This window comes from Hippocampus zosterae, chromosome 6 (assembly GCF_025434085.1).
Source record: "Hippocampus zosterae strain Florida chromosome 6, ASM2543408v3, whole genome shotgun sequence".
NCBI classification, from domain to species: domain Eukaryota; kingdom Metazoa; phylum Chordata; class Actinopteri; order Syngnathiformes; family Syngnathidae; genus Hippocampus; species Hippocampus zosterae.
The window spans coordinates 10,409,237-10,423,518 of NC_067456.1; the positions used below are offsets into that span (position 1 = coordinate 10,409,237).

General features: G+C 42.0%; 1 protein-coding gene across 5 annotated transcripts in view; it reads right to left on the minus strand.

Annotated features, from left to right (window-relative positions):
* The window catches only part of grid2 (glutamate receptor, ionotropic, delta 2), a 356,741-nt gene that overhangs the window by 158,742 nt on the left and 183,717 nt on the right, over nt 1–14,282 (minus strand). The window lies entirely within an intron of this gene.

The window sequence follows — 14,282 nt, forward strand, 5'->3', positions numbered from 1 at the left end:
TTTGTGGGGAGGGGAGAAAGGCAAATTATTTGAGCTGAATGAAGCGGCCAAAAGCATCACAGACTGGATTAACCACGCAGGCCGACACCGTGGCCGTGACACTTTCTCACAAAGCATTAGTTTAGCACGATTAAGGTTTCCGCGCTAATCCGCAACTCATTGGGCCAGTTAGCGTACTTGTGCCTCTTTATCTCACACACTCGCAAAATCCCGTGCCGGTTCTTTTTCTTGCTCTTTTCTTGTGAGCTAAAAGACCATTAGAATGCATGGTTTCAACCATTTGATAAAAAATTTTCCAGGTGGTTTCATAAAATGTTTGTGACATGTATTTGTCATGATACCCCAATGATACAAGATGGGTACAGTGAACTCCTGCTTGTTCATGGTTAGCTACTTGCAAAGTTACATTTTATTTGTGAAACCAATCCTCAGCTGTCGGCTTAAAAAAAAAAAACTCAACTAATCGCAATTTTATTTCAAACATACCACAAGAGGGTGCCAAATCCTGGCTGATAAGTGAAAGAAACGTTGGAAAGAGTACAAAGGAATTAAGTTATTAAATGTTGAAACCTCTTTCTGCGTACTGTCTTTCTTTGCAAAGATCTCGTGTTGCATTTAATTTGTTGCAATTAATTTTTCCGTGAAAAATATAGCGGGTGCGCCTTATAATCAGGTGCGCCCTACAGCCCGGAAATTACGGTAATTTCACACTTGGTGGGTAGGCAAGCAATCCGGCGGTTCAATTATTAAGATACAAATCATTTCAATTCATTTCCCAGAATAAAATGGACCTTTATTAGGCTTGCTACCTTACGCGACGTTGGAAGGCAAATCATTTTTTTTTGTCTGTTAAAGCAACATCACCAAAACTGCATACCGATTTTTGCTTAAGAATCACTCAAAATTGTTTTACTGCTGCACAGATGGATGTTTACTTGATTTATTTCCTTGAGCATATTGACTCAAGCAGGAGCAATAAACCGATTCGGAGGGTGTAGGAGTGAACAAATTCGTGTCAGTTGAGTCTTTTGGAATGTTTCACTGATCACTCTTGAAACATGGCCGCCAATGTCACTGCCAACCCACACATCCATCCAAGGCAGATCTCCGCGGAGGAATGATCGTTGCATGATGAAAACGCAGCATACGGTCCATCGCTGATGGATCCAATTTTGCAAGCCGGTCAAATCCGTCAGCGGTTTTCCTCATGGTTCTATTTTAAGGATTTTCCCTACGGCATGCCTTCCAACTGTCACATTTTGGATTGAAGTTAGACCATGACAAGTACATGCCTGTACAGTATAATTATTTGGACTGAATCTAATTAGATTCTCTACTTTCTGCATATTTCTCCTCAAAAGCAGGTAGCTGTGAAATAGTATTTTTTCACTGCTACTAAAGAGGAGTGTCAGGTTCTGGAATGAACCGAATAATGTTTTTGGATTCCAGAAATGCAGGCTCAGACAAAGTGTTATAACAAAAATATTTCTTTACAGAAAAGTGCACCGACAAAGTCCAAAATAAATCGCTGGTCACAAGGCATTAGGGAACACCAAGAATAAACAAACAAAATGTCAAGAAGCCAATAACGCAAAGCCAAAGATGAAGAGCAATGAGAAAAACTAATAAAAGTACGTACAAACTAGAATCTATAAACAACGAGAGCGACTCCGGAGAATATCGAAAGGTCTGGAAAACAACGCTTGAAGCACTACAGCGAGCAAGGTCAATAAGAGACTAGGCAGTTTGGCAGTCCCTAAATACGAAAACATGGCAGGCTTGATTGGTAAACACGTGAGACAACAGAAGCGCCTGCTAGAGGGAAACGCCCTTCACTCCAGCTGGGGCTGAAAATAGACAGACATGACTGAGTAGTGTGCACGATGAAATGATCAAGGAGATGAAAATGATGAACAGAACAAAAACTGTTAGATAGAACTATTTTTTGAATGATTCTAACCCATAATGTAAATGATATAGCCGCGTCAGGATCTTCCATGTTAGTCAGAAGACCTTGCAAAGTGCACTGTGTGGATTGGCTCCCTACGCTGTATCCTAATTTTTGTTCAAAAATGAATGTAAAAAGCAAACCCAAAACAACCAAACCTAAAGCCTGGCCAATTAATTAAAAAAAAACTTCCTATTTGTCATTGTAATGAGTTTCTTCTCATTGTTGTATTTTCAGTGTATTTTCTTTTTTCACATCTTTGCAATCTACTGCCTCATTCTAAGCAGAGCAAACACCGACCATGCAGAAAATGTGGTCAAAGAAGCAAACGGCTTCACTATATCCAAACCAGGTTATTTTCCCGTCTGTCTATGACTGCTGTGTTTTTCTGCAACAAAGCATCATGTGCATCGCTCTGTCAGAATAAATGAACGGCACACACTTCAACCTGTGCCAAGGTGTGAAAGATGGTCTGTTTCGCCACACGACTCTACTGCCACAACATACACGGACACTTTGACATGTTATGTTATCTCACTGATGCATCAGCCCTCAGCTTCTGCGGCCCAGTGGATCAGTGTGTGGGAGACCTGAAGGAGGAATCAATGACTGCAGAAAACGATGTCTGCCATGTTAGTACGCTACCACAGCCACAGTTGATGGGTAAATATCATAATATTGACTTTGAAAAGTAAGCAGATGCCTTATATTGTCATCTACTGAGCAACTATGAAAGTGACAAACATAACTAGCTCATTCACTCCCACAGACGTTTTTAAACTTCTTTTAAGACTTGGTCTAGAATTGGCTGATACTGAATGAGTTTTAAAACCACTCGTTGACCTCAGTGCATCTTATCAATGCACAGTACTCACCACTGTTTATATTCCAGAGAAGATACGAAGAATAGTTTTTTTCTAAAACATTCACCCGGAGCTGCTAATTTTGGGGAATTGTTTTTTCCCAGTAAAATTTGACTCAGTCTGACTACTGTCAACAAATATGAGTTGTTTGTCTCCTTTGAATGGCATGCCAATAATGACCAATTTTGTTTTGGGCTTTTACAACAACAACAAAAAAAGAGGTTATAAAGTAGATGATGATTATGAACCACAAAAGATATGCAAGCAAAAAAAATGCCAAATGTAATCTAAATGAATAATTAATTAATAGAATTTTAATCTGAGGGCAGGGGTGAACATACAATTTTCGGTCCATGTTAGAATCTCGTTCTGCTGTAAACAAAATTTTGAAAGTGACAAAAATGGAGCTCATGAAAAAAAAAGCCAAATCTGATGTAGCAGTAATTCTCCACACGAGAAAAATAAAATGCATTCAGTTTGTCGAAGCAACAAATGGCACAAGTATCTCTTACTTTCAAACCATTGGGTAGGTCGGCAGGTACCTAAATCCTAGATTGAGCTCTTGGGAAATCCTAAATTCATTACACGGTCACCCACAAGCCAAATGAAATACATTTGGGGAGAAGGCACAATAATATATATCACTCGGAAGCGTAACACCTGGGGCAAGGCCAGCCTCAAAAAAAGGACAGACCTGCACCCAGGCCGTCCCTATCGCATCTCCTCTCATCAATCCCCACACTTAGCGCGCATGCGCCTCTATAGACGACCTACTTGTGTCTGTATATTCTTTTCAAGCATTGTTCCACATCGGCTACAGATTCGAGGATGTGAGTGGCGGTGGGGGGTGCAGTGTGGGGGGGGGGGCGTGCTGACTCACACCGCTGCCAGGTTGAAAACCATGCGTGTGTGTATTTGTTGATGCGGATTCCCCAAGGGGATCTTCACTTGAATATGGTTGGACGACTTTGCATCCATAGACAGTTGCCACTGTGAGAGTGGATGACTCCTGGCACTTTCCGCCACTGAATATGTTGGATTTGCGAGCATTTGGCTCACTATTAAAAATTGATGAATCCATCATTGATGGACGGATTTCTATTTGACCGTTCTGCCTGCACGGGTCTTCGCCAGGCATTCTGTCTTCCCCTTGCCGAACCCCCCCTCAACATTCCAAAAACATTGTTATGGAAATTTCAAGACTCTAAATTGCCCATAGGTGGGAATGAAAGTGTGGACTAATTGTTTGTCCACATGGCCTCCGACTGGCCGCCGAGCATGCAAAATCAGCCGTGATAGGCTCAAGTTACCCGTGACCCTAATGAAGCGCTCTAGCAAATAGATGGAAAATGGAGCTTAACTAATGATAATAGCCAACACCTCACACAGGCTAAGTGGCTTTTAACTAATTCGTGGCACAGGCCAGGAAAAGCCATCCCTGACGATAATATGCTTTGTTTTCCCTCATCCCAATCAGTTCAATTCTTATTGGACCATTAACGGATTTCCTCTCCCAGCCCTAAAATCAACTGTGTTTTCGTCCTTGTCATGTTTAGCAAAAGTCTTTGCGCCCTCCATCTTTCATTTGTCTCCTCTATAACTCCACTCCAAAAATGGAATGACAACAAGCCCCCTTTGTACTTGTTTCCTCACTGATGTGCATCTTCACTTTGTGTCGTCGTCTTGCCCAAGATTACGCCGGCCCTCTGATTAACTTCTTCTTTTGTTCCACGCATATCTTTAATGTTCTCCCCAGCATTCGATAAATGGCTGAAAAGTACACAGGCCACTGTAACTCACCTTTTCCACGTGCAAGGGTATTGCAGTATATAAACTTCATAACCACTCCAAAAATCGATTTCTTTCGGGAAGAAAAAAAAAGTCGCATTCGTTCTGAAGCCCTTGAAGTTGCGGGTTCCCGCTTTGTTTGTTTGTTTTTTTTTCCTACATGGCTGATTTGGGGGATGAGGTCAACCGAGCAATTTTAAACCACAAGAAGCTGCATGGCTAAAAGATGGGACCACCTCACCTTGCGTTGAAAGCAATTATATTTCACACCCGAAAAATATTTTTCGGTCTTTGTGTTGAAAGAGGCTATTGTTTTATAGCTCAGGGTCCAACCATTCATTCCTGCCCCCAAATGCTTCAGTTCATCCGACGAGACGTGACATTATCTCTGGATACGTCGGTCTATCCAGTGCTAAGTCAAGTCGATGAACATGTCCTCCGGAAATAAATCGACAGCTCCTCCATTTACAGCCCTGAGGCTTTTACTTCTATTACGTTGTCAGCTCAAATCCATTCCTCTTCTTATTTTCCTTCTTATACATGTACACTTGCGTCCTGGTTTCGCTTTTCTCACGATTTGGTTGGGCGGGCTTCGAGGTCTTGTGAAAGACTCGAAATGGGGGAAATCGTTTGCTGCACACAACATGTAACATATTTCTATGTCCATCAATGCCCTCCTCCGTACCTTTTTTCTATTGTACTTGTCAGCACAGGTAAACGGCCATTTTGCAGACACTTTAAACTGATTTAACCCTTTCATGCACCTTGTAACCTGGTAACATAATAAGCGCTCCCTGAAAGAGTTAAGAAAAAAAATGCTGCAGTTCGACATTAATTTCTCTGGCGTGTCTCTTATTTCACTGCAAGCATGCAAGAGGAATTAAAATATTTGAATATGACAAGAGAAAGATACGCTTTGGGCTGTGCATGGATTAATCTACATACTGTACATGAATAGGTTGATTGAGGGAATCACTTTAAGAGCGTAGAACTTCTTCACTCCCTTCTTCTTAATCAGTCCTCGACAGTGAGTAACCTGATGAAGACTCATTTGCTTGATTGACCCAAAAAAGGACCACTGAATGTGACTCACGTGGAACATTTGTTCCTCATTTGGTAAGGGCAGAAGAAAGACTTGAGGTGTTGCTCTGAAACATGAGTGTTACATCGGTGGGCTTTCAAACCTGGTGTTAGTTCTCTGATATAAATCGATTGATGGGATTCAAAGTCCACGTTAACCACAATGCTCGCGTTACCAGTTTTCCGCTCTTCTCTTCTTGGTCACAACAGAAAATTAGACAGCTGAGCATATAAGCAGAGTACAATGTCTAACCAGTCAATTAACTTAAACATATAGTTATTTACTGCATGAATACTTCTAGGTCTTTGCAACAGAATGTGAATGTGGCTTATTGTTTTCCTGAATGTACCCTGTGATTGACTGGCAACCAGTCCAGAGAAGACGGATGGACCTAAACATGACGGGAAAAAAAACGATCGAGTATGACAACAGCCTGCGTTTGAATGACAATCAGTCCAGGGTGTGCAAAATCAAGGGTTAGGTTTAATTCATTTACATGTACGATTAAATCAGGTTACGTCAAAGCTCATTCTTTCATTTGACAATGAGATGTGTGTGTACCACTGCGCTAGTTTGCTTTCAAATGCATCCGATTTTGTTTACTCCTGTTCATACCTGACAGGAGTGACACGCCTGTCACTTTGCATTCATCCTTTCACTTCAATCATCTGCCTCAGTCTTGTAAGAATGCAGAGTCACTCAATCAAAGCTTTCGGCAAAAGCCCAAGCTACACTGGATTGACTTGATAAACCACATATAGTAGGGTTCCAAAAATGTGTATTCACTGAGGGGCAAATTGTGTCAAGGTTGCCAAGTCACGTGCCAAATTGACCAGGATGATTTGCTCTCATGGTTTTGCCCCACAGGCTGCTAATTGGGGATTGCTGATTTATATTCATGTTTTTTTAAAGAATGAAACTAATTTGTTGGCGTTGAAATTCAGGTCTAAGGCCTACCCACACCGATCATGGCAACCAAAGAGGACTGTTGTGGACCATTAAGAAAAAAAAAAGAAAAAAAAAGCCCATTAAAGTTGGTGACTCTTGATTGCACAACTAAATATTGAGCCCTGCACATCTATTGAGACGCTCCAATGCAAAAAGAAAGAAAAAAAAAACGGACTATGTATTGGGTTTTGAAATATAATGTATGCTGCATTATATTGTCCTGAACCGTAAAAACACAGCAAGATTGTCAAAAAAGATGCAGATGTCCACAAAGGGGAAATGGGGGTGGATATTTTGAGGGCAATGACTGATTGCCCCATTCCCTGACTGCATCTTTTCAATTCAGTGCCAGAGACTCTCCCTGCTTGTTTTTTCTAGCCAGAGTTATATATGAAATTATATAATTAGTTGAGTATGATTATGAAATAAAATACCTCATATATACTGGATTACAAATTCCAGATTATGCCTAAACTCTGATTAATTTGTTATATTAATATTTTTTATCAGGGGGTGCGGGGGGTTGAATGCTCATGTGAATTTTGGATTGGCTGTTACATCTGTGATGTGCAAGGCTATTCGAAGCAAATCCAAAAGCCAACAGTCAACCACTCATAAAAACTAGCAGCAGAACACTGCACTCTGCGTGACAGTTCAGTCAGTTTCTGCTTCACTGCTCACGGCGCAAGAGGACAGTTTAAAGAATATCCAGAAATTGTGCGCAAGGCGAGAAAGTTGATCTGGTCCAGTGAGGTGAAAGTGTACGCTGCTCAGAGTAGGAATAAAAGGGAATATGAAGACGACAAACAACAGATTGTAAAATAAAACTGTGGAGAGCATTGGAAAATAAAAGGGGTCATATAGGGCTAGAGAAAGAGCTGCATACAAGTACAAATCGGCTTTCGCGACAAGTGAAGGAAAAGCTGTTGGTAATGAAAGGATGAATAATGGAAAGACTGCGGGGACTCCAAGATGATGCACGACTCTATCAACCGTTGCCACAGTGCTGTCTTGCTTCCTCGGCCGTCTCAAATAACGCTAAGGGTCAAATGATTGTCTCAAATAAAATTAAGTGGATGCATTAGGCTCACATACTGCACTGCAAGGACAGAGATAACGGTTTCATTCTCAACAGGGCCAATAAACAAAATGCCACAGGTTTCATGGCTGCGTAATGACGACAACGCCACAATCCAAATTCACCAGCAGTTTATTTCCAACAGCATAAAGGAATTTACCTGTCAGCTAAATCGTATCTGTATGTGTGTATGTTTGGGTGTGACAGGAGTTATACTTTTGGCAAGCATAAGTGCAGTGTTTGGTGTATGGTGGGGAAGAGGGGGAATACATTGCTGCTCACCACTCACTAATGAAACTTCTATGGTTTCTGTGCTTAGGTGTGAATATGAGTGTGAAACAATTGTTGATACGTGCCCTGCAATTGGCTGACGACCCTTCCAGGGTTTATTTCGCCAAATTAGGTGAGATCAAATCAATCAGGCTTCTGTTTGGCAAGGCTTCACGCCATCTGACCTCAGTGGCCTTAAATTGTGTTTAATCAATTATCCATTTTGCACCTTAGCTATAAATGATCATCCTTCCTTGATCATATCACATTGTTCCGAACGCTCCCACTCCCAACCCTGGTCGATGCACGCAGCTGCTGTTCATTGAAAAATAATTAAAATGGTTCTCGAATGGTCATAAGCGATGAGATGAGTCACTTGCATGCGAACACACAACACGCAAAGTGGATGTTAATGTATGCGTCCAGCTGCCCTTGGCTGCCTGTATCAAATTACAAATGCTGGTGTTGGCTCGCAAACACAGCAATGTGTAGCCTCTTTCCTCCAGGCAAGCATCCAGCACCACATGCTGGCCAAGCCAAGTCTTGTGTTTGACCACTGCTGCTCAGCTCTTTGCTGTCTTTCCCACCACTGAACCGGTCAACGCGGGGAGTGTTATCAATTATTATCACTTTTGCTCTCCCTGTATAATTTAGTTCTGGAGATATGCCATTCGCATTAAGAATGAACACAATTGATTCCCTTTGTTCTTACCGCCACCGAACGTATGTTACTGTGGTGACGAAATGCATGCATGAAGTCAAATCAATTGTTATCAATGGGCCAAGCGTGCGTATACAAAATGTCAGTGAATGGGGCCCTTTGTGAGTTTACCTTTATACCTTGATACACTTTGAAAGACAAAGACCGTCTCAGGCTTGGATGAAGAGACCAAATTCGAAATGTTTGCTCTCAACTTGCACAATCGGGCTGTGTCATGGCAGTGTAAACAGAAAAAAAAAATGTGTCAATTTTGATATTTTCAGATAGGAATCAGATTTGAACTAAATGATGAAAATCTGACAAGTCGGATATCTGCCAATGCGAGTGCAGCGAAAATGCTGATATAGCCTGTCAATGCGTACCTGACATCATCAAATATACCGATTAGAGCTACACCTGCGTCTGACCAGACAACACAAATAGACACATGAAAAAAAGACTCACTGTTGATCTACCTTACAGCAAAAACTAAAGAAAAATGTGGTCCAAAACATGCTAATCTGGGTTTAGCCAACGTTAAATAAGATTAAGGATCACCAGCGGTGACCAGTGGTCTAATTTGTATATATTATTTACCAAAGTATTGTCACTGTCCAGTGCAGAAGCTTGTGAGTTTTTAACATACGATTTGGGCTTCTGCACATGCATGTTGTTTCATAGCAATGTTGGCTGCAGTATGTCTTACTTGACATCTGCATTCAAATACGCAATCAAAAAACAAACATAGGTATTATAATGTATCACAATAGGGCTCTTGGACCTGCTTTAGCAATACAGCCTGAGAATTATACATGGCTGGAAATAGTTACATTTGCACTTCCATTGCGAAATCTCTATCGCAACAGAAGGTCAAAGTGCAGTTGCCGCCAAATATTGCACACCGCCGTATGTACACTTTTTCCATTTGGCAATAATCCTTCAACTCACAGGGGTCATTTGAGGAAACAAGGCTTCCAAAGGAAATGGTGCGAATAAGAGTGCAGTGTAGTACTCGTATGCCTGGCAAGGGGTTAAATCCGCATTTATTTTACGAGACCCAGCACGAAGTTAAGAAAGTAGACAGCCAAACGTGTACGAGGGAGATTGAAGGGAGGCGGGGGAAGTGAAAAGGAGAATAATGGAGCCTGACACTTCAAAAGGTGAGCTCGAAAGATAGATGTACGCTCGGATGCTAAGAGACAGAGTAGGAGGGGGGTGAGAAGTTAGACAGCGAAGGAGGCAGCAAAGTTGAGGCGGGTACCAAAAAAAAAGAGGGGATTAAAGACTTGTGGCGTTGCAGACATTGAGAGAGAGAGAGAGAGAGAGAGAGAGAGAGAGAGAGAGAGAGAGAGAGAGAGAGAGAGAGAGAGAGAGAGAGAGAGAGAGAAATAGAGAGGAGTGGAAAGAAACAGAAAGAGAGATAACTAGGCCTTCCTCAAAGCATTCAAATTATTTTAGGGCAGTTTTTCAACAGTGTGGGTATGACATTTATGCCATAAAAGCATATTGCCTTGAATTGAACTGGCCCGACTCTAGACGACACGCTGCACGCAATTCATTAGCATGGCTCGCCTGCACAGCCACACATCATCATGGTTTGTGTGCACAACTAACTGCATGCAAGTCGACGCATTAGGTCGGGATGGGTGTGATGAATCACTTCTTTGATCAGAGATAAAGCTCATCATAATATCGGGGCCAGAGACAGCATTGTAGACTAGCTGATAGCATGTCTGCCTCACAATTGAGATATTCATAGCTTGGATGGAGGCCCTCCCGTGTGGAATTTTCAAAGGTTTGGGCACATCCAGAGGAAAGCGAGTGAGTCTTCTAATAGAACAATGACGATAATGAAGCTTCCGCGCTAGAGAGCTAAAGGAAGACCCTCGGAGAAGGTTCGTCATTGTTGTGAGGGAAGAAATGAGAGCAGGTGGTGTTCGAAGGATGCAGAAGATCGGCATGGATAGAAAAGGATGACGTGCTGTGTTCTTCTCATTTTGGACAATTGCATGCTCCAAAGTCGCACTACTTTTCACTTTTAACCGCTAGCGACATTTGTATCTGTATGTATGTATGCATTTACGGATGTATGTAGTATTACGATTGGCTGCTGACCAGTTCAGGGTGTACCCAGCCTCTTACTTAAAGTCAGCTTTGATAGGTTCCGGGTCAAACCTGAACTTAGTGACCAAGTGCTCTCGGACAGTGGTCCCCAACCCCCTGGCCACGGACCGTAACTGGTCCGTGGGTCATTTGGTACCGGGCTTTGAAATCTGAATGATGTTTTATTTTGAAAAATGACCGGATTATCTGTTACATCCATCTACAGTATGTCAATCTTGACTCAGGTAAAAGCACACTTCTCGGTCACGTGATAGGTTACCGCTAAAATGAAACCCGGATGCTAGCAAAATGAGTAAAAAAAAAACACACTTCTTTGGGAAGGGGAAAAGGCCCAGCCAGGAGACAGAAGAGGAGCCTACGACTTTTAAGAAAAGAAGACTACAATTAATAGACGGTCTTACTTAAAATACGGATTCATCTCAATGGGAGATTCCCAGGCACCAAGCCCACTCTGCAAAAATATGCAGCGACGGTGAGTCTTATTTTTCTTGCACATTGTATCTTATTTTGAAGGCACATTTTAAACGTTGCCATAGCGACCAGAGAGTGTTACGGGCAAATCGGACTTTCATAACTTATGTTTCAAAAATACCACAGTTTTCACGCGTACTATTTTGTTGTATTTATCTGTCACACCTTCAAGTGCTGTCCCTGAGAATCTTGTCTGACATTAAAACCGGTCCGTGGGGCAAAAAAGGTTGGGGACCGCTGCTCTAGAAAACAAATGGACAGACAGAACATTTTTGACCATCGTAATGTAATAGTTCACTTGGAAGACCATGTCACAGCTGGTGTAGCATCAGTTCCCACTAAATTTGCAATTTTATGAAATATCCAGAATGTCGTAAACCGAGTTGAAATAGCCCACGCAGGCAACTGAAAATGGGCAGTGCCTACTTTATGCCAATACTGTACTCCCTCGATGGGGTGCCGTGGGAACCACAAGTAGAGCAGAAACCAACAAGGCACAGTTTCAAAATAGGCCAACAATAATATTGACTGGAAATATTACAAAACACAGGGGGGTAGAAAATGAATGAAGTGAGTCAGTATAGCGTTTCTCATGTCCAGTACTCTGAACTACAATCAATTCCCACTAAATTATCTATCCTAAAACCTGGATGGAACCACTTTTTCAGCCCTGTGCTTTCTAAACAGGCTGCCATGGAAATAGAAAGTAGACAAGTCGAGAACAGGCAGCATTGAAGAAAAAAAAAAGCACTGTAAATATTGCAATGTGTTATGTACCTACAAGACAAACAATGAAAAGTGAATGGATTGATGTTCCCCAGGCTGGAAAAGTTTGCATATGAAGAATTCTGCACCCAACAGAGCGATGCTCGTACCTTTGAGGCAGGTGTTTTCCACTTTTGGAACAGACTGTCTCTGGAGCACTTATATGTTTATCGGGTCATATATTTTTTAATATTTCTCAACCTCAGTTTCACACTTTCTTCTCAACATTTTTTCATTTCGCTCTCACCATTTTTTAAATATCTTATGCGAAAAGCTTGACTCCGAGAGACAAAAAAAAAATCTCACTATACCTGTAACTCTCTGCACTTCGTCACATGAAAATGGATCTGTGGTTATCTTTTATCCATTATCTTCGAATCAAATTCATTCTGTTCTATTTATGTTTTGTTGTTATTTCAAGCCATTGGAGCACACAATACTACGACTGGTTGGCCACCAATACGAGCTCTGGTTCACCTCTTGCACAAAGACAGAAGGGAGAGCATCCAGCTCAACCGCGACGCAAATGAAGATAAGTGCTATAGAAAGTAAGTAGATGGATGCAACAAGAAATCAGGCCGTCAAATTTCTGTTGACCATTCAACGGCCGGCAACGCTCTTAGATGCCCTGCTACAAGCATACCAAAGTGTACCAACCCAGTAGATGAAACTGCAACACAAATACAAACTTATACTAAAAAGGAAATGGGAATACAGTGGTCCCTTTACTTACAAAATTAATTGGTTCTGGAAAACATTTCGGAACCAGACATTTTGTAAGTAGAGACTCACATTTGTCACTGTGATGAATAGAGGTGGCACTATATATGGAAACACCCATGCACAATGAAAACCCAGAAAAAGGCTGTTTTTGAGGTTTCTTGCTGGTGCTTCTCCTCAGTACGTTATTGCCGCAAACTAATTAACCGGAACACCTAAACAATCAACACACAGGTAAACACAACACATTCAACGAACACACTGGTGTCACCCCGGAAAGAAACAAAGTGAGATAAATCTACCGGGCCACGGCAGCCAGACCCGTACCATCACTTCTCCAGTCAGCCTCCACTCTTCTCTGGCATCGTTTTTTTCTTCTTTTTTTTTGTTCTTCTAACAAGAATGAATGGGCTCTGCGGCAAGAAAAATATTGTGTGTTGCCAACGTGTGTTTGCGTTCAGTGTGTACGACGAGTCCACATGACAGATGGTGGGACCCCTTGCTAAGAAGAAGAGAGGAACAAGGGGACTGATGCGTTTCAAACCCAAATGTGACAGCGGAATCTGTTCAAAGTACTCAGTGAGGGCCCTCTGCTGTCACTTGTAACGGAATGAGCAAATGTTTACAGCCAATCACACAGCATGACAACATTTACACACATATGTACACAAGCTTTGTGCTCTTTTGGGTCCACTCTTTGTAGTTTGATTATCAGCCATTTGCATCATTGCTGGTGCTGGTTTGGGCTTAAATGATCCATACGTCACTCTGTGTCAATCACGGTGATTGTTTGTTTAAACTTGTTGCCTCCCCTCTTCTCCGCTGCCATAATATTTAGCCGCTTTTTTCCCTCCATGTGGCTTTTCTCTGTGAAGTCAACTTCTGAATGGTCCTTCCGCCTTGGTAGCGAGAACAGCGACATCATTCCGTATGGCACGGAACAAGAATATTTCCCACCTCCGCTCCGTAGGTAGACTCAGAAACAGCGTTTATTCAATTCCGTTTCAGGCAGTGTTTCAACAACCCTTAACGGAGCCAAGCCACATATTTCAAATCTGAAAAAAAAGTCAAGGCCTGCCACTTAGCAAAACAATGCACGAAAAGTCATACGGGTTTAATTATGTACCTTCTGTCATCGGACATTTGAATGATATGCCTATATACGGTATATACGGTAGGCATAGATACATAGTCAAAAGAAAATTCTGATCTTTTTGGGTCAAATACCGTATTTTCACGACTATAAGGCACCATTAAAAGTCTTAAATTTTCTCCAAAATGGACAGGACGCCTTATGGTGCGGAGCGTCCTTTATATGCGCTGAGTTCCAAAATCTGACTGACAGCCGACACGCTGTTTATATAGAGAAAAGGCGGAAGTGACTGTGGCCAGGCATGCGGGAAAGAAGTCGGCCAATCAGGGAAGGGTGGGCGTGTATATATACATATATGGAGAGGGAGAGAGAGAGAGAGAGAGAGGGAGAGAGAGGACAGGCAAGCTAGTGCGCCAACGGTGAAGGGTGGGCG